Source organism: Eulemur rufifrons, chromosome 1 (assembly GCF_041146395.1).
Source record: "Eulemur rufifrons isolate Redbay chromosome 1, OSU_ERuf_1, whole genome shotgun sequence".
NCBI lineage: Eukaryota > Metazoa > Chordata > Mammalia > Primates > Lemuridae > Eulemur > Eulemur rufifrons.
The window spans coordinates 59,285,498-59,312,266 of NC_090983.1; the positions used below are offsets into that span (position 1 = coordinate 59,285,498).

Below are 26,769 nucleotides of genomic sequence, written 5' to 3' on the forward strand. Positions count from 1 at the left end.
TGTGAACAATAAATAAATAAATAGGACAATTCCCCTTCCAGATATAAAGAATAGTAAAAATTTTCTCTCTTCCACCCTCCCTGCATTGCTTTCTTCCTTACTTCCCTATATTCTCCTTTCCTTTCCAGCTTCCCTAAATTCATCCTGCTTCTCTCTGTTTCTTCTTCCCTCTCTTCTCCCTCCTTTCTTTCCTTTTTATAATACTTACTTATGTAATCTCATCTTATAATAGAAGAGAGCAAATTATCCAAGATATTAGAAAACAGTGTTCTGAGTAGTAATGGTTCCCCTGACCCCCTCAAAGACTTATTCTACAATTTCAGGAATACTTTGTCTTCGGAAGCAGTCAACATTCTTTGATTGAGTCATCAAATATAGCTAAATGAAAAAGCACCACTGAAGTAGTGTGTTTCATGTAGTGAGATGGGCCTCAAGTTGGACTCTTGTGGAAATAATGATTTAATGAAATAGTGCCCATTAGGGGAGTTATCATAGATTAATAGTTTTTATATAACATTAATAAATTATAGGATATCTCACTTTCTTAGAGAAAATATTACTCTTCTTTTAACTCTGATCATGGTTTTCTTTTATTCAGTCTACTGTATAATAAATTTGCTGGGGACAGCCAATTTTGAAGTATATTTTATCAAATTATCAACAAACAGACTGTAAGGAAAAAAATGTTTTAAATAAATTCACAGTGAACACTTTAGTACTGAAAATAGTGAAGCATTTGTAAAAATCATTTCATGCATGATGCTATAAATTTCACTCCTGCCCTCACACACTCCCCAAGGGTGATGAATAACAATAGCTAATAATGGTGGCTGTCATTCACCGAATGTTTTCTATAAGCCAAGCACTGTGCTAAGTACTTTATTTGTATTACTTGTGATAGCCATTACAAAAACCCCATTGAATGGGTATCATTTTGCAGATGGCTCTTAGTCTACTATATAGTAGAGATAAGCTTCAAAGCTATATAATCAGACTAACCACACTCTACTCTTAACCGTTTCTAAACAAAAACATGTAAGATGTTTCCTTCTTGGCTTTCTTAAATCAGGAAAAATTTATATTTGCATGAATATTTATTTGTTTCCCACCTTATTCTAGAATGGAGTTAAGAAGGCTTTTAAAAATATTTAGGTGATAGATTATATTTCTGGACCCAATTCTTCACCCTTCCCTCTATTGATGTGCTTTGCCATGTGGTATTGGAGTTTCTCTCACTAAAGAGTAAGATAAGTCTATTTTTCTACGCTTAAATCTGAGCATGGTCATGTGACTTCCTTTGCCCAATAGAATGTGGCTAAAGGCTCTGCAACCAGTTCTGAACCTGGGCCACAAGAGATCTTTCATGTTTCCACTTGCTGTCTTGTGCCTGAAAACTTGACTAGACTAGGCTGCTAGATGATGAGAAATCTGTCCAGTAGAACTGAGTTGCCCCAGCTGAGGCCAGTCAAGATCATCCAAGATTAGTCACAGCTAGCCAACCTCCAGACACTTTAGTAAGTCTAGCCCAGATCAACAGAGCCATCTCTCCAACCCCCAGTAAATTCCTGACTGTAGCAATAAACACTGATTGTCATATGCCAGTGAGATCTCTGTGACCATGTTATACATTACTGTTATTATGGCCATAAATATCTACAGAATATATTAATAGAATAAGTTCCATTAAGATTTTCAGCGCTTACTCTATGCTTGACATGTCAAACTAGTCTCTCCATCATTTATTTCTGCTTATTCTTTCAACTTCAATTTCATTCATTCTCTGCCTCACACATAAAAGTCATCCAACAAATTGTAATTCTTTCATTTATTTATTTATTTGAGACACAGTCTCACTATCTCATCCAGGCTAGGGTGCTGTGGCGTCAGCCTAGCTCACAGCAACCTCAAACTCCTAGGCTCAAAAGAGCTGGGAGCTCCCAGGGAGCTGGGAGGTGCTGGCTGCCACATCTGGCTAATTTTTCTATTTTTAGTAGAGTCTGGTCTTGCTCTTGCTCAGGCTGGTCTTGAACTCCTGACCTCAAGCGATCCTCCTGCCTCAGCCTCTCAGACTTCTAGGATTATAGGTGTGAGTCACCATGCCCGGCCCAAATTGTAATACTTTTAATTAGCCATTTTATTTCTTACTCCTATGTCTGCTTATGCTATTTGTGGGAATATCTTGCCACCATCAGCCCCACATTCACTGGTCTAATTGTTATTTATTGTGCCACTTGTTCATTTAACAATTGAGCTTCTTCTCTTTACCAGGCATCATTTATCACTAGAGAATAGTAATAAACAAAGTAGATATATTCCCTACTTTCACAAAGCTTTGGTTTAACAGTTTAGACTAAAAAATAATTATGCAATTACTTAATTACAATTGTGTGAAGTGTGATGAAAGGGAAATTCAAAGTGCTATGACAGCTTAAGGCAAAAAGAGCCTGACCTAGTCTTTTTTTCCCTTTTAATTTTTTTTTTATTTCAGCATATTATGGGGGTACAAATGTTCAGGTTCCATATATTGCCTTTGCCCCACCCGAGTCAGAGCTTCAGCATGTCCATTAGGTGTGCGCTGCAGCCATTAGATGTGAATATACCCATCCCCTCCTCCCCCCTCCCACCTACCCAATACCAGATGAATGTTATTACTATATGTGCACTTAAGAGTTGGTCAGTTAAGTCAGTTAATGCCAATTTGATGGTGAGTATATATGGTGCTTGATTTTCCATTCTTGTGATACTTAGTAGAATGGGTACCAGCTCTATCCAGGATAATATAAGAGGAGCTAGATCACCATTGTTTTTTGTGGCTGAGTAGAACTCCATGGTATACATATACCACATTTTATTAATCCACTCATGTATTGATGGACACTTGGGTTCTTTCCACATCTTTGCAATTGTGAATTGTATATATTCTGGTTTCTCTTCAGATCATATAAATCTTTCGCCTTTTAATGACCTAGTCTTAAGAGTTGAGAGTTGGCTTCAAACTGAGAAATAATTGATGGAACGAGCTAGACAAAGATTGGGGCAGCCTTCCTTTCAGAGAAAAACCTCATGGAGAAAGTCCTTTGAAATGAAAAGGAATATTTCATGTTCAAACAACCTAAAGAAAGCTGCTTATCTTTTTTCTGTCTCTCTCTTCCCTCTTTCTCTCCCTCCTTCCCTTCCCCTTTGATTGCTAATTTTTGTTTCCACTCAAAAAAGGTGATAGAGCATCATGTCAAAGCACACAGACTCTGGAGTCATAGACAACATTAAAATTCCAACTCCACCAGTTATTATTTAGGTATAAAGATAAGCCCCAGTATCTTATCTGTTAAATAGGAATAAAAAAATGCCTAACCCCTGAATTGTAATGAGGATTTCATGTGATTATATGCCAATGCCTGGCATGTCATGACCACTCAAAAAATTTAGCTATCTATTTCTCTATTTATTTATGTATTTAACATTGAACATCATGTGTTTATGTGCCAAGCTCAGTGTTAAAGTCTTTAGATAGATATGGTCTTACTTAATCCTCAAAGACTCATACAAGGCAGTTGTTATTGTTCTTATGGTTAGAGAACAAGGGCCCAGAGTGTTTTAATGACTCTCATGATAATACAATTAACAAGCTTCACCTGCCTCTGAAGCCTAGGCTTTTTAAACACTATAGTATGCTCCATCCTTTCATAAAGTTGTTTCTTTCATCTTCTTTTTAAAAATGGAAGGCTGTTATTTAATACTGACCCTAAATATATTTGTTTATATTTGTTTAGAGTTAGGCATTTTGAATGTAAATGTATGGAAGAAACAAAATAATATTGCATTATTTTATATCTTGTTGCCAGTCAGTTCAAACTGAAATCACTAGAAAAGAGGATAGAAAGCAAGGTGATTGAGGGAAGAATGTCAAAGAAAATAAATAAATTAGTCAAAAGGGAATCACTATGTTTTTAATTCCTGAGAACCACAATGTACTTGCCAACCCAACTTGATGATATAGATCGTTTTCCAAATACGTATAACGTGGGAGCCTTCCAAAAACCTGTAGGGTAGATCATTAAACACTACAATGTCCATTATTTCAGCCTTTTATCATCATCCTCTTCCTTCTTCAGTCCCCATGAGGCTGATGTTTATGATAACATTCCTTACTGTGGGCCAATGACCTAAGAGATCAGTACCAGTAATTGTGTCCAGTCAGTATCAGTTTGCACATCTTTGAGGGTCTGGTTCAGATACATATATTTGAGGTATCCATAAGTTAGAGGAACATATGGATGGCTGAACCTTCCAACAATATCCCCTTTCCTTCAACAATGATATTGAAGCATGGAATTCAATGATAAGAACACAGAATGCAAGTTATCTTTGCATATGAAGTCCAGAGCTTTTGTGCATTGTTTAAGCTGAGGTTCACTCCATGTTTTAATCATGCTACAAAATCTATAGTAAACAGTAACATAGAGAGTAATAGGATCTCCAGACAAGAGGTTTTTAATGTTAGCACATGATTGGTACCAGTCAATGAATTTTTATCTGTCTTCAACTTCTGACTTCTCTATGACGGGGATTAGTCCCTCCCATCCACAGGCTCATTATAAACAGCTACAGAGCTGGCTTAGGGAGCTTTCCAATCTCCTTCCCATAGCTCTTAACAGTTCTAGTAATTAGTTAATTCATTCCCTGGCCTCCAACACTTTCATTCTCATCCTTTCATTGAAAAGTAAGAAATAATGCCAGATGCTGGAGGCTAGAGACTATTTTCCTTAAAACTATAGTTTTTTTCAGAATGATATTACATACTGCAATTGACTCCATTTTCCTGAACATTACTATGCAATACAAACTTGCTTCTGATAGAGAGGAGTCAGAGAATAAGATTTGTATGGAAGTTCACTGGGAAGTATTCTCTGGAATTATAGCTACGAGGAAGCAAGGTTTGGCAGAAGAAGTTGAACTGCAGTGCTATTTCAACAGTAGCCTAAGTGAACACATGGGAGGTTCTAACCTGTAACCAGGCAAAGGAACAGAACCTTAACACTCTTACATTAACCAGTCATTGGATGTGGACTGCCTCTGAGAATGGGCTACACCCTTGAGTGAGGCTGCTCCCTTTAGTCAAGCACAATTCCTAGATAGGATCACAGCTGTGAGCCATCAGCAGCCCATGCTCTGTCTGACTGAAGGAATGAATCCATTGTTATTCATTGTTCCTGAAGGGGATGGACACCACGGCTTCCTCTATATGTTACTGTGATACCCTTGATCCTGGGATACACTGGATGTTTGTTGTCTTCTCTGTGTATTGCTATCAAATATGGATTCCTAAAGTGACAAGTGTACATCACTTGTCACAATGTAATATCAAAATAATGACATACAATGCGATACTGCAAGATAAAATTGTTGTAACCTTTGAATGAGACAAAGATGGAAGCAGAGCAGCGTGTAAGCAGTGGATGCAGTTCTGTGGAGAGCTGAAGATGGCAGTGAATGTAAACTTGAAGTCTACATAATATGCTGGCCTGGATCAATGAGTCTCTGCAGTTTAATCTGACAAAGATCCAACAGTTGTTCTCAGGGGCTGCCTATTGTCAGTTTATGGGCATGCTATCCTCTGGCTCCATAGCCTTGAAGAAAGTGAAATTACAAGCTAAGCTAGAACAAGAGGACATCCAGAACTTCAAAATGTATTATACAAGAACTTTTTAACAGGATGGCTATTGACAAAATAATTTTCATGGACAGATTAGTAAAAGGAAAGTTTCAAGACAATTTTGAATTCATCCAGTGATTCAAGAAGTGATTTGATGCAAATTATGATGGAAATTACTATGGCCCTGTGGCTTCCAGACAAGGTGAAGAAACTGCAGTGGATCCCTCCTTTGTGGCCCCAGCTCTGAATAAGTGGAAGAAACCTCTCAGCTCAGCTCGAGCCGTGCAGCTCCATTTCCAAAGGTGCATTGCAACACAGAGAACGATGGCAGCTCCTGAGGCTGCCCTGGGGTGGCATGGGCCACTGTTCCCAGCAGGTTACCCATTCGCTTTTCAAGGCCAGCCAGGTGCCCAGAATGTCTCCTAAAAAGACTCAAGATTTTCCTAAGAGAGATCCCTGCTCCATCTCATACTTCAGAAAGATCACTAACATTCAGTTGACTTCCCAGGGGAACAAGGGGGAAAATGGCCGTGTATTTCAGAGGCCTGTAGACATTCTGTATGCCACAGGTGAAGGCTTTGTGATGCCTGATGAAGGGGGCCCACAGGAGGAACAGGAAGAGTATGAACAGCCTGGACCAGCAAAGTAACATGTGAGTTCTTCACTCCAAATCACATGTTTCACTGTAAAATACTCCCTTTCATTGGTCTTACAAGACTCACTGGCTTCTACCTCTTCTTAAAGTGCAATTTGAAGATGTTCACTCCTTTTCCAATAAGTTTGAGTTAGGAGCTTTTACCTTGTAGCAGACACTAACTTCTAGTTGGTTCACCTAAGGAACAAAGAGGCTACTATGGGACTCACCCTGTGGATGCAGGACATACTGATGGCAGGAGAAGGCTTTATGTAATACGCGGAGGCAGTGACCTCAGTAAAGAAATGCAAACTCTGATTGAATTTTAAGCTAATGTGAAATCTTGGCAGAGAAATTGCAATAAATAAATGCCTTAAGAATATTTAAAATATGTTTCTGTATCTTAAAATATAAAATGTAACATGACAGGAGATTTTATGTATTTGACATTGTGTCTGGGAAGCAAGGGCCAGACCTCAGAACCTTCCAAACCTGCCACCACAGGCCTTGCAGGCCTGCTTGGATGCTAACTGGCCCAGGTTTGGGCCCAAAAGGAGAGTTTTAAAGGTTGCCCTGTAAAGCCATGTGGTGTCATCTACCAGATGCAGCCCTGCTAAACAGCAATGGGCATTGTTGCCCAGATGAATGGAGGGCATATTTCAGCCCTGAGATGTTTATATTGAAGAGCTCAATTTTCATTGAGGATTTTTCCAATTATCTGTAAAATGTCTATGTATTATGTCTTTTGAGAAATGAGGTATGTCCAGTTTTTTAATCTCACAGCTGCTTTGGGGGACTTGCCAAGATCTCTGGGATTTGAGTGGGAGATTGTGCCCCTTTTACTGTCCTTTAGGTTTACAGTTAACATGGTTCTCTGCTCTGCCCCCCTTGCCCACTGGGACTCCTGTTTGGCTCCTTAAAATTTGCCGCTTAGCACATTGATTCCACACTAGAAAATAATTTTTTTTCCATGGGGCCATGGTATTTTATTACGAAAATAGAATAAAAACTTCTAAAACAACAGTCCTTTCTAATTTAATGAAAAAATTTGTTATTTTTTATTGTTTTCTGTGCATGAATTATGTGCAACTTGAAAAATAGTCCGCGTGGCTCCCAAGGTAGAGATGTGTAAGTTACATATGCTTCACGAGATCCCAGACTCAAAACTACTGTGAGTTAAATACAATTCATGCATCAGTTAATGTGTTAGAGCTGGAAGCACAGCAGGCAGGTGATCATGCCCAACTTCTTTATGGACCTCTGGCAAAGGGAGTGATCAGGGAAGGCCATCCTTGCCTTGGGGTCTGCAAGGCTGGGGTGTTTTTGGTATCTGATGCCCACAGCTCTCCAGTTATCTGCATACTCTGCCAGTGCCCTCATCTCTTTGGAGATAAAATTCACTAGCGTGTTGCTAAATGTTAATTTTCTTTTTCAGAAAATACAATACCAAGTTTGAATTGATTATTAATATTTAAAATATTTCATTCCTTAACTCTCCCTCATTTGCTTTGTTCACAGCCTATTCAGGGTCCTGTCCCTGCACACCATATTCCCTCTGCCTGGAATTCCTTCTCCCACCCCATCCGACCAATTCTTGAACAATCTCTCAGGTCCTAGCTCAAGCATCACTTGTTCTGGGAAGTCTTTGCTGGCAGCCAAACAAACAATTACAATAAAATTTGACACACGCTTTGATAAGGGGAAGTTCAGAGAATAATGGAAGCCTGGAGGAGAGGAATCTAATCCATATTTGGCAGATAAAGCAGGGTTTAGAGGATGTGGTATCTAAGATCTTCAGGATGACAGAAGTGGGTCAAGCATAGATGCTGGGGCAGAGTGCTCCACGAGAGGAAAGAGTAAGGACAAAGGCCTTGATGCTAGAGATCACAATGGATATGTTAAGGAATTTGACCTTGATCCTGAGGACCACTCACTTATTAAAGAGGGGGGGAATGCTGGAGGCTGACGGAGCAGTAGAAGGACTATTTCTATAGCCCAGATGAAAGTTCATATCACTCAAGCTAAAATAGTGAGAGTGATGATAGACATAAACAAATAAATTGGAGAGACTTTGGTATAAAGTTTTCAAAAAAGTAAAAAAAGAAAGAAAGAAGGATATCTCAGGAAAAAATAAGGTTGCCCTATGCTTCTTTCTTTCCTCTTTCGCTTGGATCAAACAAACAGCCCCTACTTTCTCAGGGATCACTAAATCTCCAACGCTTGCCACCTACGTTTTCCTGCTTTTGCCAGCATGTTCTAGAATCTCCTTTGTTATTTTTTTGTGAACAAAAGACATGCAAAGTTGACCCAGAAGCAAAGATGCAAAGTTCTGGAATAGCAATCTTGTTATTAATGTCTGCACTTCATCAAAAAAGGCAGAGACTATTGTTAGATGCTTCCCCCCATCTGCCTTTACCATTGTTTTTCTTTTTCTTCTCTCCTTCAAGAGCATAAATTAGTGAAGGTACAACTAAGGCCTGAAATTAAAAAGACCTTCTTGGAGAGCCGTCAGCACACTTCTTCTGAAAAGTGTGACTCCCCCACTGGTATTGTCACCTACCTTCTTCTCTCAAAACTCTTCAGACAGTGCTTTTATTCCACAGGCATCTACCCTGTTGTACTGTATTCCATGGTTACCTGTCTACCCAGTGATTCTACCTGGTATCTGTAACCAACCCCATCTTGCATTTCTACTAACCTATTTTATTGTAATGGAAGGAGTAAAACAATCTTTATAAATCCAAACAAAGTCTATTTGAGACATTATATTTAAAAACTAATTTATACATCATTAAAAATTTAATTATATTTAAATATTTAGAGTAAATATTTTTAAATCCAATATTTACACCCATTTCTACTCTATCTTGCTTTAAATTCATATAGATCTCTAAGATGTCATATTTTCTTTATTTGTTTTGTTTTGTTTAAAATCAGAAGAGAATATGACACAAGGTCATATGATTTAAGGAAGGTTTTTCTGGTAATGAATATTTATGGAGAAAAATCACAAGGAGTCAAAGAAAATGTTGCATAAAATAATTACAAACTGTTGAAAATATGTCTCAAAGAAAAATTAACAACAAAAGAAAAAAACAATCCAAATCAGGTCTGTGAATTTTACTAGCTGAAATCACTCCTTGCAAAAAAGGGTCAGAAGTAGTTGCCTTCAGCTTATCTAAAGATGGATTTTTTTTTTTTACTGTAATATGCCACTTTTAATCAATGATAAAAACAAATTTGACCTCCTTATTACTTTAGACTACTTTTCATTGAAAAATTACGGTCCTTTTTTTTTTTTTTTTTTTTTATTTCATCTTGTTATGGGGGATACAGAATTGCAGGTTACATACGTTGCTCCTGTACCGCCTTTCCCCCCAAGTCAGAGCTCCAGGCGTGTCTGTTCCCCAGGTCATGCGCATTGCTGGGAACATCAGCAAAGCCTACTTTCCCCCTTGCTTCTAACCTAGAGAAACTAAAAAGGTTTTCAGATGACTTCGTAAAACATTCTACTGATTTTGAACACTAGGTGGCAGTAGATGTGGCATTTATCAAAAAATGAAGGCGGGAGGAGGAAACGGAATTTGCCTTTTACCTATGCAAAGGAGTAGTATATTCACGGTGTCCACTGGATACCCTGTGCTAGAATCCGTCCTGGGATACCTCTGATGGAAACAGTCATAATTCAGTGCTGTAAAGATAACTTTATATTTGATTATATGTCTTCAATTAAATCTAATTCGATCATTTCTCTTGTATCAAAAGACAGAATTAGCCATTTTGGCGACACCTCCCAAAAGGGCCATCCGAGAGAAAATATGAGCACCTATTGCTCACAAACAATGATTCTCCAGTAGGTAATACGTTTCAATGATAGTATATTTGATTTAATTTTGATTTAGAAAATTATACATATTCGTAGAAATAAAAAACCAAGTCTAAAATGGTAAGGGAGGGACCTTAACAATAAATTAGTACAAATATTGCCATTTACAAGGGAGAAAACTGGAATACAGAGAAATTAGGAGACATGCCCAGAGACACAGCAATAATCAGCAGATCAGGAAACAGCCTCTGTACTCTACCCACTATCCTGCAATGCAATTTAATTTCTCTGACATGTTTAAGTCAACAGATTTATTTGTGAATAAATGGACTACTGAGAGTTTTATTTATCTAATGATTTTCTTGTTCTTCTATATATACCAAATTTTATTTTCACTTTATAAAATAATGTAGCCTAGCCAATATTTTCTAAATCCATGTATTGTCTTTAGGAGACATAGAATAGGCACTTCTTTGTGGAGATAGTATAGCATGGTGCTTAAGCACACAGGTCCTAGAGCCAAGTTATTTAGGCTGACACCCTGGCTCTTCCATTTGCCATGGGCAAGTTGTTTAACCTCTCATATTGTAGTTTTCTTCCCTGAAAAAATGAGGATGATGATAAAATTATCTACCTCTAAGAGTTGCTGTATGGATTAAATGAGTTAAATAAACAAAGTTTTTGTTATTTATTTATTTATTATTAGCTTTTTTAAAAAGAGAGGATGAGGTTACTTGATTTTTTTGTTTTGTTTTGTTTTGTTTTGTTTTGAGACGGGGTCTCACTCTGTCGCCCAGGCTAGAGTGCAGTGGCATCATCATAGCTCACTGCAACCTCAAACTCCTGGGCTCAAGTGGTTCTCCTGCCTCAGCCTCCCGAGTAGCTGAAATTACAGGCATGTGCCACCACATCCAGACGATTTTTCTATCTTTTGTAGAGACAGGGTCTCATTCTTGCTCAGGCTGGTCTCAAACTCCTGACCTTAAGAAATCCTCCTGTCTCAGCCTCCCAAAGTGCTAGGAGGTGAGCCACCACACCTGGCCTAAACAAAGTTTTTAATATAATGCCTGGTATTAATATATATTAAAACTTCAATAAATGTTATTAATCTCACTGGCAAGAACCAAAATAATTTCAAGAGTTAAATCTACTACTTCAACTATATTGACCATTTATTTACCATTTGAAATACCTTCATTACATTTCACATGATGATACATTTTCAGAATATCAGCAAGATATTTAGAGTTTAAACTAATTCAAACATTGCTAAAACAGGCCTCCGATTTAAAATGTGCCATGTCCTATTCATCGCTATACAAATAAATATCTGTATATTTAAAGAAATCTGATTTCTATGATTTTTCAATTCTTCCTCACTGCTACAAAAATTTGAGTCTATTTACTGAATTCCTTGAAACATAACAAGATAAAAGTAGTAAAGAAAATTAGGCCAAAAGTAAAAGAATTGTCAAAACCCACAACAATGATAATCTGATAATTTAAAAATCTGTGAATTTGAAGATAAGCCTTAACTGATTATTGTTGATGTAATAAAAAGTTGCACTGTGAGACTCTTTAAACAACAAACTTAGCATTTAGAATGTGGGGATCTGCTAATATAAATAGCAAACAAGTCCTTACAAAGGCATCCAAGACCCTTTGACCACTGGGTCACTGTAGACCTCCCTCGCCTCACCTCTCTCTCAAGCCCCTCTAAATTCCTCAGGACTCTTGATCCACAAACTGGAAATGTTGATTCCATTGTTTCCTCTTTCTCAAGTGTTCTATACTCATCTTTTCTTTCAAACTTATTACTCTGGCAAGATTCAGTTATTAGGACATTTTAGAGTACACATTCAAATATGCCAATGCTCTACTTCTGAAGGTAATCAAAAACAACCAGAAAAAAAAATGTATTTCCAAACTACATTTTATATTATGTAATGCAACTTTCAATTTAGTGAAGATAATGGAATTAATACATTTAAATAGCTGTTGCCGCCTTTAAAGTAACAATTTTAGAACTTACATCTTTTATCACTAGTTACAAATTTGCTGAAATATTTTTTAATTTCTCTTTTGGAACTATCTTCAGGACCTGTTTATATACCTTTGATGAAAGAAAAATTTCTGATCCTATTAGGGTAAACTGAATAAATATAATATGAATATGTTAGGTGAATATATTAAAATACTTATTCAAAATTAAAAATAATTGCAGCTCCCTATAAATTATTCTAACTGTAAAACAAATATTGCATTCATATAGTATTATTTCAAGAACTATTAATTTTATATGTATATCTACAGGCAAATAAAAGTCTGAAAAAATAGAAGTTATGCTGTTATGTTATATATGAAATTTGGGATTATAGGGACCATTACTTTTCTATTTTGCATATACATGTATAATCCTCAAATACTATTCCAAGTCAGTGTTGCTCTTACATACAATGACTTTTCATTTCTGGTATTGTATTTTCATATGTAAGAGTTCCATTTTAGTGTTTTTCGTACCTTCTATTTCTCTCCTCATCATGTTCAGATTTTTCTTTACTGTCTTGAGCTTACCTAGCCCACTTATCTTACAGAATGTAATGTCCCGATATGTTAATCCCATTATCTTTGCCATCTCTCGGTCTGATCCTGTTGACTGACATTTCTGCAGGCTGTAGTTCATATTTTCCTTCCTCTTTGCCCGTCTGGCCATTTCTCTTTTTTTATTAGATGCCAATCAATTCAAACTTTATGTTATTAGGTCCTTTAAAAAGTGTTGGATTTTATTCTGGCTAACGTTTAAGTAAATTGAAATCAGCTGAGTCCTTTTAATACTTGCTTTTAAGCTTCATTAGGGTACATTCAGAGTAACTTTAATTTACAGTTAACTTAGCCCCTTCTAAGGACTCTACCCAATATCTCATGTGTTATGAGTTCTTTCCACTTTGGGGAGAAAACAAATTGTTTCTAGCCCTGTGCGAGGTCTAGGAATCATTTAACCAGCTGCTTAACATTCCAGTCGCAATGGACCACATATAGGACGGTGGTCCTGTAAGGTTATAAAACTATATTTGTACTGTACCTTTTCTGTTTAGTTTGGATATGTTAGACACACAGATACTTACCACTGTGTTACAGTTGTCTATAGCCATAGTCCCCAACCCCTGAGCCACAGACAAGTAGCAGACCATGGCCTGTTAGGAACCGGGCAACAAAGCAAGAAGTGAGCAGTGGGCGAGTGATCCAAGCATCATCTGTATTTATAGCCACTCCCTATTGCTGGCATCACCACATAAGCTCTGCCTTCTGTCAGATCAGTGGTGGCATTAGATTCTCATAAGGAGTGCGCAACGTGGATCCCTTGCGTGCACAGTTTATAGTAGGGTTTTCACTTCTATGAGAATCTAATGCCCGATGATCTTAGGTGGAGCTGAGGCAGTGATGCTAGTGCTGGAGAGTGGCTGCAAATACAGATTATCATTAGCAGAGAGATTTGACTGTACAATAAATATAAGGTGATTGAATCATCCCGAAACCATCCCTCTACCCATGTCCTTGGAAAAATTGTCTTCCATGAATCTGGTCCCCTATGCCAAAAAGGCTGGGGGCTGCTGCCCTACAGTATTCAGTTCAGTAATATGCTGTTCCGGTTTGTGGCCTAGGAGCAATAGGCTGTACCATATGGCCAAGTTATGCAGTAGGCTACACCATCTAGGTTTGTGTAAGTACACTCTACGATGTTCACATGCCCATGAAATTGCCTAATGATGCATTTCTCACAACGTATCCTTGTTGTTAAGCAAAGTGTAACTGTAGTTCTTACTCTGGCCCAGGGAGTTTTTATTTTCACATAATTGCAGATCAGTATCAAGGCGCTTTTCTGTAGACCTCTGGTATAATCTCTGTTCAACTCCCTTCTCTTTCATGGTCTGTCCCACAAACTCTAGCTTCCTCAGACTCTCCAACTTATATTTTCTCTCTTCTCAGCTCAGGGAGATTGCCGGGTTCTTTTCGGGTTTCCCCCTTCCTGAGCTGCAGTCTCTAAACTTCATGTAGTAAGCTGGGATGATCATAGGTTCACCTTATTGCCCTTCTCTAGAGATCACAGTCTTACATATCATATTGCCCAATAAACTAGCATTTAATATATTTGTCCTCTTGTCTAGTCGAAGACTTCTGTTATACAAGGAGGGGATGTCCATAACAGCAGTTTTGATCAAAACTAACTCCACAGAAAGCACATGATCAACAAAAGCATTGTTATGGTAAAAGACTCTTTGACCTTGTGGGAAAAATTCTTCAAGAATAATTAAGAAATCAATATACTTACTGAGCATCTACTACATGCAACACAAAATATATTCATTTTTTCCTCACATGAGTGTACTGGTAAAAAATCTAGAACATGTCAAATCAGAACAGCAAGCACTCTGATGCTGACACATTTAGGAAACTGCTTTTCCTCAGTTGTTTCATTATGCATAATTTGTCCATTTTGTCATTCCAATCTATAACTGATAATCTTCATTGTATATTGTATCACATTTTAATTCTAGTTCTATTTCTTTCTAACCCTACTTTGAAACTCTACTTTTGAACCCTCCTTTTTAGCTATGTATACACACAATTTGTAGCCTTATTCTTCCATTTTCACAACAGAATGAATTTTTTTAAATTAGAATATTATCATGTAGCAAATATTAGAAAAGATACATTTTATTATGACCTTATTTAATATAAAAAAACTTTGTCAATACTGCATTGTTTAATTTTATTGTTTTAATATTGCTGTCTATTTACTGTTCTTCCAGTAACTCCTATACTTTTGAAAATCGGAGGGGCAGTAGTGGAAAAGATAGAAGTATGATATCCATGTTACTATGAAGTGAAATAAAATTCTTTATTCCCACTATGGTTTTGATGTATGATATTGGTTAATTTCTATGCATAAGTATCTCTACATTTTTCTACCTAAATTATAGAAGAGCAGTTGTAAATATTCTTAGGAACTTGTTTGTTGGCTGGTTCAGCCAGATATCCTCTCTGCCTGTCATAATTCAAGTCTACCCTTTAACCTTTTCAAAGGCACTGCCTACTTCTGTTACATGTGGCGCAAATATTTAGTGTTTGGTGAACTCTCAGGATTGTGCGGTGTAATAGTTAATAAGAGATTCAGATAAAGTCTTTTTCTGGATTCAAAAAGAGACAAAAATCCCAGGACTATCAAAGCAGCAGTAAAAACACAGACAGCATGGACTAAAAGTAACATGCTATAAAATGTTCTGGAGACTAAGAATGACACATAAAATAAATAGATGGAGAGTAAACAGTTGGAAGATGAAAGAAAATTGGGAAAATAATGAATAAAATACATCATGCTTTGCCAGTGAACTCATAGGCAAAATCCTACAAGGGCTCTCACAGAGAGACAAAGAAAATTTTATTTTTTATTGTATTTTTTAATAAGATTTCATTTTGAAGATCCCTAACAAGAACCTAGGCATACTGAAAATAGTATGTACTTGTAAATGGATGCTTAGAGTAGAATATATTATATATGTGATAGATAGATAACCTACATTTATATCTATATATCCATATCTATATTATCTTGGTGGCAGAAGAGAAGGACATTAAATCTCTTTCCTACTACACAGGTGAGAGTATTTTTATGTCCATTATTAAAAGTTGCTACACATCATTAAACCAATGGATCATCTAGTCCACTGTCTTATCACTATCCAAAATGATGTTTTCTGGATAGCACTATTTTGTCAGATGGCTTATTCCCTGATAGAAAGAAGATCAGGTGTCATGATATGAATCGTAGAACTGAATGTAAAATGCAAAACTGTAAAACTCCTAGAAGAGAGCATGTTGGGTATGGTGATGATATTTTGGATATAACACCAGCGGCACCATCAATGAAAGAAAGAATTGAAAAATTGGACTTGATTAAAATGACAAATTTCTCTGAAGACAATGTCATGTGTGAAGACAAGCCCCAGCATGGAAGAAATATTTTCAAAAGATATATCTGATAAAGGACTGTTACCCAAAATATACAAAGAACTCTTAAAACTCTACAATAAGAAAAAAAAATTAAAAAATGGGCCAAAGATTTTAACAGACAGCTCTCCAAAGATGGTATACAAATTGCAAATAAGCATATGAAAAGATGTTCCACATCATATGTCATCCGTCAAATGCAAATTAAAACAACAGCAATGGTATCAATAATAGGTGTGAGATACCACTACACACCTATTAAAATAGACAAAATCCAGAACATTGACAGTACCAAATGCTGACATGGATGTAGAGCAACAGAAACTCTCATTTATTGCTGGTGGGAATGCAAAATGATCCAGCCTCTTTGGAAGACAGTTTGGCAGTTTCTTACAAAACTAAACACACTCTTACCATACAAACCAGCAATTGTATTCCTTGGTGTTTACCAAAAAGACTTGAAAACCTTAATAATCTTTGCATGGATATTTATAGAAGCTTTATTCATAATTGCCAAAACTTGGAAGCAACCAAGATGTCTTTCAGCAGGTGAATGAATAAACTGTGGTATATCCAGACAATTGAATATTATTCAGCACTATACAGAAATGAGCTATCAAGCCATGAAAAGACATGGAGGAAACTTAAATTCATATCACTAAGTGAAAGAAGCCGATCTGAAAAGACTACATACTGTTTTATTCCAATTATAGGACATTCTGGAAAAGGTAAAATTATAAGGACAGTAAAAAGATCAGTGGTTGTCAGGAGTTGGGAATAGATGGGGCATAGAAGATTTTCAGGGCAGTGAAACTACTCTGTTTCATACTATAATGGTGGAAACATGTCATTGTACATTTGTCTAAACTCAGAGAATGTACAACGCCCTGAGTTGTGAACTAGGGGTGATAATGATGGACGGGCTTTGGATGATAATGATGTATCAATGTAGTTCATCAACTGTAACAAAAGCACCACTCTTCTGGGGGATGCTAATATTGGGGGTAAGCATGCATGTGTGGGGCAAGGGAGTATGTGGGAAATCTCTGTACTTTCCTCCCATTTTTTTCTGTGCACCTAAAACTGTTCTAAACAATAAAGTCTTAAAAACAAAAGAATGTGGTATTGTTTGCATCTAATCAAAAAGAACATCATTTCTATTTCAGTTGAACTCTTCTTCCTGTATCTGCAACGAATCAGGGAGGAGCAGGCGACTAATCTATGATATGGCATTGAGAATTATCTCCAAGAGACCTAGAAAAGTAGATCCTGGGGCTTAAAATCCTTCCTGTTTATCTCTAAGCAGCATTTCATGATAGCATGTGAGGGAGAAAATAACAATATAGCTGTAAATGCCCATCACTAGTGTTTATTCTGCAAAATGATCTGCCCTTTTGAAAGACACTTTGTGCCCCATGGCCATCCTTCGCTTTCTTCCCTTGGTGGAAATTTCCTGTTTCTCTTTGAGAAAGATAATTCAATCCTGTTTCCATTGCTCTTCCTCCCAGTCTGCTATAGAAAACACACACACACACACACACACACACTCCACACAAAAGGAATTATAAAAAATTTCTTTTCACAGTCGCTCGTACCCAGCTCTGAAGTTCAGAACTCATACGACTTATGTATCCAGATGATCTCCTCCCAAATCTGGAAAAAGCCTCTTCCCCAAGTTTCCCTCTCAACCTACCACAACCTCTGACTCCTCACGACACCTTCGAAAGAAAATGCATTCTTTGCCTGCCTGGAAGACTCTGCAACCCAATCGATTATAAAAGAGAAAATAAAAAATCGCAGCCTAGACTCAGGTTTTGAGCACCACTCTCGTGGGCAAAGCCCCAGGGAAGAAATCAATTCCGAGCCTGTAATCCTCAGAGTCCAGGGCAAGGGAGGCACTGGCCAGGCGGTGTTTTCTGGCTCCCCACCCACTTCCCCAGACTCAGGCTTTTGCCATCGGTTCCCACCTCCTCTGTTCCAGAGTTTTTCTCCCGCTCCCCACCAAGCCACACAAAGTGGCTTCTCGGAAACGTTAGCGGATTCTGCTGAGCTGGAAGGGAGGAAGGTGATGATGGGGGCGGGGTGAGGTAAGGGAAGGGCTTTTCTGGCGGCTGGACACAGGTACACACAAGTGCACGCCCACCCAATGGGTGGCGGTGGATGGGAGTCCGTGCGACCCTCTCCTCTGCCTTCTATTAGCGCACTGTGGAGAGGCTGCTGCATCTCCACCACCGCGCCCCTAGCTCGGTCCCCGCCCTGCGCCGCCGACAGGAGTGGAGGGAGGGAGCCAGGGGTGGCGACCCAGGCGCAGAGGGAGGAGTGGAGGAAGAAAAGCGGCGCTGCTGCCCGCGGAGAGGCGGGGCTGTTCCCTCCCTGGGCGCGCCCTGGAAGGAGGGACGCAGTCTCCGAGCAGGCCCTGCAGCTGTCTGGTTTCCAATTCCGCCGGCTCGGCTGCCTGGGGCTGGGCTAGCCTGGGTACCAGCGGTGGCAGCGGCAGGCGTCCGCATAGCAACAGGAGCCCAAAGAAAAAGGGAGCAGCAGCAGCGGAGAGAGAGCTAGCAGGGGAAAAGAGAGGCCGGGAGTGAGCAAGGCTTCCTCGCAGCCCGCGCCCTCCCCTGGGGCCAGATTCTGCAGGTGCACAGGGTGGGCATGATCCGCCCGCAAGGTCTCAAGTAAGTGCCTTTTCTTTTGCTCCTTCGGTGTGGCGGGAAGGGAAGCCGCCAATCTTTCGCCAGAGCTCGACTCAGCCACCACACCCACCTGTGTCCATTTTCCCATCTCTCCGTTTTGGCCACCCTGTATTACGCCACCTGGAAATAGAGGGGAGAGAAGCTCGGAGGGGTGGTTCTAGCAACTGGAGGAAGAGAAATGGAAAGGCATTTAGTTCGATGGCAAGGCTGCTCCTTTGCCGGTTTTGACCGTGTGGGTTTACTGCCAGGTAGTGATACCTCATGGTTTATTGTCTTTTATTTTTTTCAGTCTACACTAGCAGAGTTGTTAGATGGGCTTCAGTGTCGGGGCAGTTCGTATTCGTTATGAGCAAAAAGCATGTGCTATATTTCCCATCTGCCAGGCTGAGCGTGCGGAACCAGCATAGCTATGTCACCTGTGGGAGATCCATCCAAGAGCACACAGAAAGGAGTAATTGACCAGAGAGCTTAACGCCTGTTTCTCCATGCAGTTTATTTGTTTTTTTCAAGAGAATAAGCACTCTATAGTGAAATTCAGATAAGATTCAGAATCATTTTAACATTTTATCAACTTCAACTGAAACTATCATTAACTTTTAGGGGGTAAAAAAGGATATTTTTGTTCCTTATATTAAAGACAAAAGATTGAAGCAAGATGACCCCCCAAAAAAGTTTAATGCCAGTTTCTGCGATTATAGTAAACATTTTACTCATTATTTTAGTATTTTTTTCAAAAGTTACAGTGTTCATAGTAAATTATATCTCCTCTGAAGTTCAGAGCAATTTTCAAGAAAGTTGTTTAGGGGAGTTTTTAAAAAGCTAATTTCAATAACATAAAAATCAAATCAGTGTAAGCTTTTAAGAACATGATAGATATTCAGTTATTGAGCGTGATGTTAGTGTTGAGAGGTTCAGTTCTTTTAACAAACACAATTAGTGTTCTTTTCTATTTCTTCTTCCCTGTAGACAGGAAAAAGGTTTTCTTTCTTTCTCTCTTTCTTTCCTTCTTTCTTTGTAACTGAAAATATATTTTCATGATTTTTGCTTTAACATCAATAAAACCCATTTATATATAATCTGAAAAACAAATCCAATCATTAAATTGAATCGAAAAGTCTTCAAATTCTTTTTCTACTATTTTTTAAAAAATTTAAACTAGAATTTACTTCCTTAGAATATATGACAATTATGAGTTTTTAAAAGTTGTATTGATTTTTTTTAAAGCTAGTCTTATCCGATCCCTATGTATAGAATCATCATGATAGACTAGCTTATTTACAACTAAATGATAGACAAAATATGGCATTGAATGTAATGGAGGATGTGCCCTTTATTTAGCCAATAGCTTGGCTGAAGATAAGTTTTTAAAAATTTTGTAGGTTTTTAAAAGGAGGTTTCCTTTTAGAACTAACCATTGTGCAGTCGTGAGGCACAGTGATGTATTTTTACAGAGGCTGGGTATGTGATAAGCCATGAGTCCTATGGTGCAGGGCTGGGCTCACAGGGTACCGATGCTTCTACAGAAGAAAGATGAGTCAGGGCTGGCTCGCTGCCAAAAGCATCCCCGTGCCTTCTTACATCCCTGAGGGCCCACAGATAATCATGGGAGCCCTCCTGTGGTAATGCTTCTGTGTTTTTGCTACCTGTTGCTGTGCTGAATTTGAGCAGCAAAGGAACAGTATGATATTTGGAGGAGCAATTAGTGTAGTCCTATCCACCTTATTTAATATGACCAATGCACTTTCTCTGTGTCAAGGGAAAAAAATAGAATTTTTCATTTTGCATGAATAATAAAATTAATATTTACCTAATTTCTATTCCTATTAGGTATGAAAAAGAATGTGAAGTGCTAGAAGGATTTATATTGTATTTTTCTAAGATAAGTCATGACCTTGGACATAGGAACTTAAAGTTTATTCATGTAAATGGGCCATTCTAGATACTATAATGGTAATAATTTAGGGTTTTCCCTAAAACTTTTTCATAAATTCTTTCCCCCAATCTTTATCATCTGAATAAATGGATCCACCTTCCACCAATTATTGAAGTCACTTTGTTCTCTTTTCCTCATGACTCCATTTCATCCCTATTCAGTCCATATATATATCTATAAATCTTATCTCCCAAATGTATCTCTATTTCATCATACTTCTTAGATATTTCTCTTCTACCCTCTTTTCTGTATCTATACTGTCACCAAATTAGTTCAGGTCATCATGATAATTTACTTGGAATCCTGCCACAGCCTTCAAATTAGTCTACTTCCGTAATTTGCTCCCCTGTAATTCACTCTCCATACAAAGCAATACCATCATGTCTCCCTAAAAAACATTCATTGGCTCAGGACTATATTTTTTTTAAAAAAAGGAAAAACACAGAAGCACAGAGACTGATTAACAACAACAAATGCCTTTGTTAGCATGCATTTCACTCTGTGATCTGTCCCTTCTTTCCAACCTCACCCAAACCCATCTTCTTTTCATTTCTGTGCTCCTGCCACACTGGCCTTTTAGTGCCTGAAACCCATGAAACAGTATTACTCCTTAAGGCCTTTTCAAGTGCTATTTCCAATGCCTGGACAACTCTCCTCACTCTTGGCATGGCTGCTCCTTCTTAAACTTTAAATCTCAGCTCAAAGGTCTCTATGTTTTAGAAAGATCATTCTCAATTACCTTGTCAAAAGTAGGTTGTCCCCTGTTAGTCTTGATCTTGGTAACTTGTTTGTTTCCTTCACAGTGCTTATTACAGTGTGCAGGTTATTTTGTGGATTTGCATACTGCATGCTCCAAGGGAACCCAGACCATGGCTTTATCGTCGACCCAACTTCCAGAATAGTGCCTGGCATGAAGTGGGAGGGGAATTCATAGATATTTATGTAAATAATAAAGTTCAAAAATATGAATTATTTCACCATAGAACTCATCAACCTTGGAAATTTATGCATTGTGTGATTCAATTTATTTTTTATTCATTGAACATCCAGTATGTTTATAATGATCTGTGCTATGATTTTGAGGAGGTAAAAGTAAAATATCATGACATGCATTCCCATTTGTCAGCATTGTAGATGATAATGTATTCAAAGCTAAGTCATTTATAAGGCATTCTTGAGGAGGTAGTGACCATAACTGAATTAAAATACATTTTAAGAAAACATTTGGACTAGATTGCATAAACTAATATGATTTTAGTATGAGTGACTCCTAATCTACAATGATGACCTTATTAGGTTTAAATCTGTATCTTTTACCAAGAATTTGAAGGTCACTCAGTAATTACCATATTTAAAATATTGTTTTTAAATAAATGTGGACACTTGAATGAGCTTAGTAATGGAAGTAAAGTTAGATGAAGCTAAGGGCCATAGAGAGGGTTTCCACATGGTCTAAGTTGATATTTGCTTCAGGCACAAGAGGTAAATTATCTCACAAAGAATTATCACTAGCTAAAGAAGAGAGTTACTGTGGACTGATTCATGAAGAGCCATCACTATTATTGGAGTGGCAGTGATGACTTCTTGGTTAATGATAGTGTCATATTTATACTAGAATTTTACTACAGACACACTTTGTATGGCAGTAAATCCTCCCCCCCCCTTTATTTTTCCAGATGTATTTATAGATATTAGGCAAATAATTATTTTTGCTATTAACAATTGGTTCAAAATTTAGCTTTTAGTTCAGTGATCAGCTTTGATTAATGGTAATTTTTATCTAATGAGTTGGCCAGCCACGTTTTTTTTTTTTTTTGGTAAATAATATGGCAATCACATTTCATCTTTAAGGACTAAATTATTTTGTTAATTGTCACAGGGGATTTTCTTAAGTTTGCTATTGAGATGGCATATTGTGGTTGTTGTGATGTATTGGAGTGTATCTTTGTACTAAGTGAAGGTCGTCCTCCACTTTACATATCATAGATTAGCTAATTTAGTCTTCACAGGAGTATTGTGGCATCTTTCTTCAGAACTATGTGGAGTTAGATTACCAGTTGAGATGGCAAGGTCATAATAAAATGGATACTATTCAGGTTTTATAAAAGTATTTTTACATGAGGAATTATGGGAGAGCATTCAGAGAATGGGGGTAGAATACTTTTGTGGAATATGAGATAACAGTTTTGGTGTCTTGCCATCCTACAAAATGGAATTTCTTCATTGAAGGTTTTATTTACTCTTTCCTCTCTGCGTAGCTGAAAGGAAATGGCTATAGGCAAAAGGGAAAGCCATCAGCTCTTGGCAGCTAAAGGTAGAATGAAGTTTGGAGGAATGAAACCCTTCTGGGTGGTGAGGAAAAATGCCAGACCATGACAAAGAGGGAAGGAAGAGGGAATGCCCTGAACAGTGCCAGTAAACATAATCTGCCACAGGCAAATTCAAACCGACATTACATATAAAATTGGATTATTCTATATCTTTTTAACCCTACTGAGAAAAGAATTTTTTTCTCTTCTCTCTTTAAAATAACAACTTATTATAAATGAAAACACACTGTTATTGCTTCTTTAATACAGGAAAGGGAATTTCTTTGGATTTTTTAACGTGATATAACAGGAAGCCAAAAATGCCATATATTACTATTAAAACCTACCACTACTTTGTGATTTCTTTGCTATTCATTTTATGATTTCCTTTTGTTGTGTCAAGTGTTTGAGGGACTGCTATTATTGATCTTAAATTTTTTAAAAATGTCTCCTTGGATTTTTTACAAAGCTTTCTGAATCATTTATCAGAATACAATATAACTCTAATTGCACCTATGATTGTTCCCTTAGAAATTTAGAAAGAGCATATTTACAATGTCTGCAGTGAATGCCCTTCTCCTTTCCTTACCTTTTCTTTTTCTTCTTCTTCTCTCTTGTATCTCATCTTGTAAACATTTGATATATATGTCAGTAATGTAAATTTAACTCCACTTACAGTACAAAAGTACTATTAGTACAAATAATTGAAAAACTGGGCCTCTAAAGAAGGTTTAACAAGGTTAGATAGATGCATTAAGATAATTAAGTACAAAGCTATTTCCATCAATATTTTTTATGAAATTTTCAGGGTTATATGCCAAACTGGACACCCTATATTATCTGGTTGTTTTTAAAAAATAGGGTTGATTTTACCAAATGTAGTGTCTATCAACTTTTACTGTTATAGTTGCCCATAAATTGTATATTTTAAAATCCAATTGAATTATTTTAAAATATGTCATCTTGAGTGACTACAGAAATTCAAAAAAGAAGTAAATATACATATTCAAATTCATATAGACAAGTAAAATGGGAAAATGAGAGAAATATATGATAATGAAATATCCTTTCATATGTTGATTTAAACTCCATCCAATGACTATTCTTTCAAGTTCAATGGATAGTGAATCCTTTAGGACTTAAAGTAAGGGTAATCTATTAACTATAATTTATTTTGAATATGATAAAATCATATTTTATTGATAAATCATGGCTTCACTTTCTCTGAGTGATGATACAGAATTCACATTCCTTCTAGGTAAATATTGTAGGACCAATCTTTATAAATGATCCTTTCATGGAACAAAATATTACAAAGTTGAAGTGATGAATTTGTTTCCTTCTTAACATGATATGCATTCTTGTTACCTTTTACAAACTTGGCTCATGGTAATTCAGGTAGGGAGAAGTGAAGTAGCATCCTTGGGGGTCAGCTGGGAGCCAGGCTCTTACAATCCCATGAGGTCATCTGACGTGTACTTTCAGGAATGAGTGTTTGTAGAGTGGCTATGCAGAGAGGTGCTTTTGAAAATCCATATTACATCTCTACTATATTTCAGAATGTTTGTAAAATATTTTTATAAAGTATTAAATGCATAGTGAAATAAATTTTTTCAAATTAGTGTAGTGAAAAACAGAAGCTTTTTTCCTAGATGTTTCTTTTACTCAGTATGCGATCTTGGTCTAATATTGATTTCTCAAATACAGCTTCACTGTTTGTAAATTGGCAGTATCTACTTTTAACGGTTGCTGTACAATTTAGGATATATGTGTATATAATTTTTTCAAAACAGCCACGTTAGTGTCTCATACATGATAAGTAAGTGTTCAATAATAATAGCTAGACAGTTGGTAACTTAGTATATTATAATCAAAATGTATTCTTATTATATTTTAATATAAATTTTACTGCATCTGAAGTTCATCTTTGTTACTTTTACTTTTAATCCTATTCCAATGTATTCTAAAAATACAGTTTCCCCTACTTCAAAAGACAAGTATAATTATGCATCTCTAATTCAGGCCCATTACATTTTGAACTTTTTGAAACATTCTGTTGGTAAAGTATTCAGTTATTGGCCATTGCCAAATAGTTTATATGAAATATCTAAAAACTAATCAGTAGGAAAACATGAGAGGTGGGTTCAAAAATCAAGAATTTGTTAAATATTCAGTTATATTTTCTTCATATATTTTTTGAACATGATCTATCAGAGTTCCTCATTAACTCAGTTTAGTGAAGGAGGTGACCTGCCATATGGTCTGTTAGTGAATCTTAGAACAACTAATGTCTACTTTTATAGGAATTGTTTTAGAAGAGCATATTCTGAAATTTCTCACTTATGTATGACAATCAAACTTACTCCAATAATTCAATCATTGGGAATACAACTCTGTTTTTTTTTTTAGTAAGCAAATAAGTTATCTAAGCATGGAGAGAAATATTTGCCAAAATGTCCATTCACTTACTTTATTTCATTGGTGATACAAAAATAAGAATCTTGTAAAGTAAATTATAAAATTAGGATAGTCACTTAATAGTTTTTATTTGTTGTTTTCTTAAGTGATCTATAATTCTTCCTCAGTTACAAAGAATAATAAACTATGTATAACAAGATATGTGGCAGGCAATATCATGAAGATAGAAAATGAACATATAAGAGTTACCCTGCCATAAGGAAAAATATAGCTGGGAAAGTTTACATCTTGCTCATATTAATGATAATAACATTAATTTAATCATCTTATATATGGATATCTCATTTATGCTGAGCAGTATGTTAATGGATTTTTGAATGCTGTCTTTAAATCCTCATAACCACCCTTTGAGGTGAGAACCATAAGGTTCTGAAGTTATCTAACCTTTCCAAAGACTCACAGAGATTACTAAACTTGAGCAACATGCCCATTTCTTTTAAAGGAAAGAAAATGTTGTATATCCCGAGAATATGCTTGCACATATCCCACAGAGATGCACCTGGTGGTTATGTTACCAGATATTCCATAAAACATTTTAAACCCTTAATGGAGCTAAAATAAAATTACATTTGTAAACCAAGTAACTACAATACTAGAGAACAAAAAAGAGAAAGATTGAAGAATGTCTAAATTTCATCTTGAATATTGATTCCTGTGGAGGAAGGCATTTGTGTTAAACCAAAATTGAGATTTTGGTGGAAGTTTGAAGACATTATGAGAAAAGTATCTATACATTTAAAGGGTTTTTGAAGTTATTTTAGAGGTTAAGTGACTTCACTTTCCTGGTCCAGGGATATCATTGTACTACTCTGACTTGACTTTGCCATAGTTAGAATATTTTGTTTGTTTTATTATGAAAAAATTAAGACAGGAAAAAGGACTTTCACAAGGTAGGAAAGAGTTGAAAAAAGAAGACTGCTGTCATTAAAAGGGATATGTGAGCTAGGCAGGGTGGTGTATACCTGGGAGGCTGAGGCAGGAGGATCACTGCAGTGAGCTATGATTGTGCCACTGCACTCCAGCCTGGATGACAGAGCAAGAAAGACCCTGTCTCTAAAACGAAAAGAGGCCAACTAAAAATATATATAGAAAAAATTAGCCAGGCATGGTGGCGCACACCTGTAGTCCCAGCTACTCGGGAGGCTGAGGCAGTAGGATCGCTTAAGCCCAGGAGTTTGAGGTTGCTGTGAGCTAGACTGACGCCACGGCACTCACTCTAGCCCGGGCAACAGAGCGA

The 26,769-nt window shown here is 37.0% G+C and overlaps 1 pseudogene; it reads left to right on the forward strand.

The window, feature by feature from the left end:
• Positions 1-3,966: 3,966 nt before the first annotated feature.
• LOC138387373 (microtubule-associated protein RP/EB family member 1 pseudogene) lies at positions 3,967-6,079 on the forward strand (annotated as a pseudogene).
• Positions 6,080-26,769: the final 20,690 nt, after the last annotated feature.